Consider the following 5,743-nt stretch of genomic DNA (forward strand, 5'->3'; position numbering starts at 1 on the left):
CGATTGATTAGTAGAGCTTACATTTTGTTTTAATTCAACTCGACTCAAAATGTATTCTGATTGTTTTAAGGCACCACCGCCACCCACAAACCCTAGAAGTGCTTCTGAACAGCCTACAGGGTCATGTTCACCTTTATCGTCAGCTCAAGTATGTATAAGTACTTTTAAGTGTAATAGTGTGCAGTGCAACTTAGAAAACTCAATTTGATTCTCAATATATCAAACTTTTTTTCAAAAGGCCTATGACGAAACACGACGGTTTTTAGCCAGTAAGAGTCTGACACTCCCTCACCGCTGCTAACCCACAGCGGGAGGGGTCATTTGATGATTTTTGAAGTCGGAAAAAAAAGGTACCCCTGCATCCAACAATTGGATTGCTGTACGATTCGCCCAGGAAACTACGTTTAAAAAAATTATGAATAAGAAAAATATCCTGATTGAAACTCACAGGAAAAAAAATAAATATCTTAATCAAAAAGTAAGACGTTTTCGGATGAGAAATCAATCCTTAAAAGCCATATTACACAATTTAAAACAAGATAATTTAATTAACACTGATCTGTATAATAATTTAAACCAAGACATTGTTGCTGTAAATATTTTCAATAATTATAATAGAAAGAAACTAAAAAAACACATTAAATACTCCCAAGCTATTAAAAAGTTGGCTTAGTAGCGGTTTCGCCCTAATTTTGCTCGCCCGAATCGGGCGAATGAACTATTTTCAATTTTGAATATTTTTTAGGGCCGTTTCCGCCCGCGCCAAATTTAATAGCGGGCGAATCAGGTCAAGTAAAATTTAGTAATGGACTATTCGCCCAAATACTACTATACCTCAAAAAATAAGCCTATATTTAAAAATAAAATGTGAAATTTTATAAAAAGTACAGTTGCGTACACAATTGTTACGTACAATAACTTTTCTTTCTGTTCGTGAATCTGGTTATTCCTGTATGTTTAATATTATATACTTAACAATCGAGCTATTGATCAAAATAGAATGTATATAGCTATCATGTCAGTCAATTGGTTTAAATGGGATCCAGAACGGGTGGGTAAATTAAATAAAAATCATACATAATAATCAGATATATTTTAACTAACACAACACAATTTTAAATAAAAACTATTAATAATATAGCAACACTTACATATTTCTTATAATTATACTTCACAGTCTTTTACTCATTATAACTTTGTACTTACTAATAATCAATCACAGTATTTTTACAAATTTCAAAGCACAATAAATATGATTTTGTACTTATTTATGTTAAATATTTTTTTGAGTAGGTAATATAAAAAGTATTTTTAGCAGATTTCAATAATGATCACAGTATTGGTAATTATAATCACAGTGTTTTACTATAATATCGCTTAACTAAATCTAATTTTTAATCACAATCATTATCACAGTTTTGCTTAATCTAATTTTTAATTTGGTATTTATTCGTAATTAGTGTTTTATTTGAATTTACAAGGTTACAATATAATTAAACTCGCAATTTTTCAATGCACAATGGTAAATTTATTTCACCATTAAACAATTGTTGCAGGATATCATCGATCCTATTTTGTAATCTAATAGTCTCAGGATTTTTTTTAGATATATATTGATTTTTGTTATAAAATGATAAGTAATAATTTGAATCTTTAAAAATAGCATTTAAGAACAAAATTAAATTTGGCTTTGGTTTGCACATTTTATTAAAACGCGAGTTCCAAGCTTCAATTGCGTTGTTGGTTTTATGAGAAATATCATAAAAAGACCATTTGTCGTAAAAATATACTTCTTCTTTAACCCAAGTATTGACAAAGTAATCATTAAATTTAGTTATTTTGTCTTCATTTCTATTTTCAGCCTGCACATATAACCACCCGTCTATTTTATACTCTTGAGGCAAGTATGCTAAAGCCATACATCTTTTTACGTGAATTTTATGAATTAAAGACTTATCCATTGCTAACTGTTTCGCTTTCCTCCACAAACATCTTTTAAAATGAAATAAACAGCCTTGGATCCGTGCCTCTGGAAAGGCTTTTTCGATGGCCAACATTGCACTTTTTTCAAAATCTGTTGTAAAACATTTTGGGGAGAATTGCGGTAATTGACTCTTAATTAAATTTAAAAAAGTTTTGTAAGTATTCTCTTTTTTATTAGGCAATAAGGCGTATATAGCTGGAAGAATATTTGTTTTTTTGTCAGTACTACCAACATCAACGTGTAGCGTGTAAACTTGTAAAAATGGTGGAACACAACTTTGCATCACAAAAAACATTTTCTGCATTTTTAAGAAAGTTTAAAACTTTTTTATTTGCAAAGAGTATAATACGCGTTTCATTGTCTTTAAAATCTGCAAAAAGTAAATTATCGTAGCACGGTGGCACAACTAAGTCCTGAACCTTATTGAACCTTGTTTTTTTAACTTGCAGTGCTCTATTCCTGCTTGCATACAGTCTTTTTTTAACAGTATCATAATTTGGAATTTTCTTTACTAAATCAAGCCCAGAATCTTGTAATTCCGAAACCATGTCCGAATAAATTTTTGGCACGCTGGTAGTAGGTTCTGTTTTAGCGCGTTTTATACATTTGTCAATTTTGATTTTTGACTCATTGTCTATATCACTTGGTTGACATAAATGAGGATTTTCGCTTATTAGTACAGTACAATCAATGTTCGTTTTTAGTTGTGCTTTACATTCATTTCTTTGTATGCATCTCCATACAATTACACCGTTTTTATTTTCCCTACGTTTATTATAACTGTAACCATGTCGCAAGAGAAGATCTTGACCTCTTTTTGATTTAATTAAAGTGAAATCAGCTAGTTCACCCTTGCTTGTAGAGGGTTGCTCTGCCATTATTCAAATCGTTCAACGATTCAAATCATTAGCCACATCTGAAAATAATGGTATAATTTCACCATACACGAAAATAATTATATAATTTACTTAGAAATTACTCATTTTCATTTCACAACATAATGAAGTGTTAATGACAACATAATTATTTATATTTTAAATCATATTTGAAACTATGAATATGTAATTAACGTGCATCTGTAAATATGATAAAAAAACTACTTACATAAATACTCCAGTTACACTTTTGATTAGTACACGTAGTCTAACTGGTCTGAAAATTTAAAAAATTGAACATTAGATACGTGAAATAAGCGAGCAATAGCAGGCAATAGAAAAATCGCAAGATGTGCAACAAGAAAAGCAAATATAGCCAATAATTAACATCATAAAACACATCAGGCATAACACAAAATGGAATTACTTTATTAATTTGGTGCATTAAGTTGCATTATTGACTTTAATGAATAGTGTAATGACGCTTCCACTAGGGGGCGCTGTGCTATGATCTCATAAACAACCAACCAACAAACGTAAAACATAGCTGTGATTCACAGATTATGCTAATTAGTTATTGCGGTAATTGAATACAGTGCAAAACTTATTCAACTTTCAAAAATATATTACAAGTAATTTATCATTGTGTTACATAATATTTATATGTGTTTAAAACAAAAAGCACCTAGAATAACAAGTATAAATAACTAAGTACATATTTACCACTTACTTCTTAGTGTATCCAGGCTTTTTTGAAGAAACAATAAATATAAAATAAGTTATATGTCTGACTTCACATCATTTATGCACGCACTTTAAGCAGATATGTTATTATTCTGTCAGTATTTTAGACACACTAAACCAAATGATGGGAAACACGCTGCACAATTTGCAAATGAGTGACAGGGACAGCATTATACTACTATCTTTTGTGTTCCTGAGGGTGCGTTTATTTGCTGTGTCTTTACTTCTATCTGAGGAACAAAAGTCATTATGCATAATATATTATCTAGTAGGTTACTTACTATTTTTGAGTAACACATGTGCCTAAGTAAATCCTCCTTAAAAATATTTGAACATGGTGCGCTCGACTGTACTACTTATTTTTTCTGAGGTATATAATAGTATTTGGGCGAATAGTCCATTACTAAATTTTACTTGACCTGATTCGCCCGCTATTAAATTTGTCTCGGGCGAAAACGGCCCTAAAAAATATTCAAAATTGAAAATAGTTCATTCGCCCGATTCGGGCGAGCAAAATTAGGGCGAAACCGCTACTAAGCCAAAAAGTTTTGTCTAACATAAAATTTTTATTCTCCAAAGGCGTATGATTACGTAAGACAATCGTTTAATAATAGGGGTTAAAGTATGAAATTGCCGATTTGTACTGAAAACCTAAATTGTATTTTTTTTTAATTTTTAACAAACTTATTTAATCAAAATAGTTGCCATTATTATCTATACATTGCGGTCATCTAATAAGAAGGTCATTTATGCCTTTACGATAGAACTCTGAGGATCTAGACTGCACAAACAGTGTGAAAGAATTTTGTTCTGCCTCCTGGGAAGAAACTTCTTGTGACGTAGATAATTGTCCAAATCACAAAAAAAAAAATGGTCGTCCGTTAGAGCAAGGTCTGGCGAATATGGAGGAAGACGAATAGTTTCCAACTGCAGTTCCTGAAGAGTTAAAACGGTTTATTTTGCTGTATGAGGCCTCGCGTTGTCATGGAGCAATAGCGGTGAAGGTCGATTCATGAGTCGTGGCTGTTTTACTGCTAATTTTTTCAACATTATTCGGTGTTCGGCTGGGTATCTGGGTAGTTTGACTAGGATCGGCGTTCACCGTCTCTCTTAATTTCTCGTTAATCACCTGTCAGGCGGTCTTTCTCATGGCTCGTTCTTCAAGTCGAAGTTTCCACCACGAAAGCGTTTAATCCAAAATCGCACGGCGCGTTCTTTAGCAGACACCTCTTCAAATGCAGCATTGATATTGCGGGCTGTTTCTGCCGTTCAATCCCGCGTCGGAACTCATATTCAAAAATTACTCAAATTTTCGCAGTATCCATCTTTCTTGTTTAAGTTGAATAACAAAAACAATTGAACATCGATAATCAAATGTTTCACATTTTTTAAAAGAAAAACATCACAGAAACCACGTGAAAAAAGTTCCATTCGAAAACCTCAAACCAAGAAGACTCTATGGCAATTCAAAAACCTACTAGAATAAAACGGCAATTTCATACTTTAACCCCTAATACTTGCCTTCCTCATCGCAAAACTCTGGCAAAATGGTATGGGCATATAGAAGGGGCCCCAGGGTTTACTGAGGAATCATTTCGAGCATTAAAGGCGAAAGCACAAGTTAGTCAGCATAGACCACTGTGCTCTTTAGTGTTCGACGAAGTTGCCATTAAGCCTCAAAAAATATGGGATGGCAAAAAGTATATTGGGCTAGTGGATATGGGAACAGGCGTAGAAGAAGGTGCTCCCGAAGCTACTCAAGCGTTAGTTTTCCTTCTTGTAGGAATAAACCATCGGTTTAAAATACCTTTGGGATACTTTTTGTGTGCAGGAAGCCCAACGGGGGAACAAAAGGCAAACTTAATTAAATTGTGTTTAGTTAAGTGTTTTGATTCGGATATTGATGTCGTGTCTCTCACTTGTGATGGACATTCGACAAATTTTTCGGCACTAGAATTACTCGGCTGTAATCTGGATCCAGAAACATTAAAAACAACTTTTAAACATCCACTTTGTGAGTCTGAAGTGGCATGTTTTCTCGATCCCAGTCATGTAATTAAATTGTTGAGGAATCATTTCGAAGCGAAGGGAGAATTTTTAAATGGCAATGGCAGCAAAATTAAATGGAGCTTATTAAGAG

At 32.8% G+C, this 5,743-nt stretch overlaps 1 long non-coding RNA gene across 1 annotated transcript; it reads right to left on the bottom strand.

Annotated features, from left to right (window-relative positions):
• Positions 1–1,202: 1,202 nt before the first annotated feature.
• Positions 1,203–4,145, bottom strand: LOC126053951 (uncharacterized). Its single transcript, XR_010277419.1, has 3 exons — positions 3,590–4,145; positions 3,089–3,136; positions 1,203–2,900 (listed from the first exon to the last, which is right to left on the bottom strand). It is a non-coding gene; the product is annotated as an uncharacterized LOC126053951 (long non-coding RNA).
• Between the last annotated feature and the right edge of the window lie 1,598 nt (positions 4,146–5,743).

The sequence above is a fragment of the Helicoverpa armigera genome, chromosome 19 (genome assembly GCF_030705265.1).
Source record: "Helicoverpa armigera isolate CAAS_96S chromosome 19, ASM3070526v1, whole genome shotgun sequence".
In the NCBI taxonomy this organism is placed as follows: Eukaryota; Metazoa; Arthropoda; class Insecta; order Lepidoptera; family Noctuidae; genus Helicoverpa; species Helicoverpa armigera.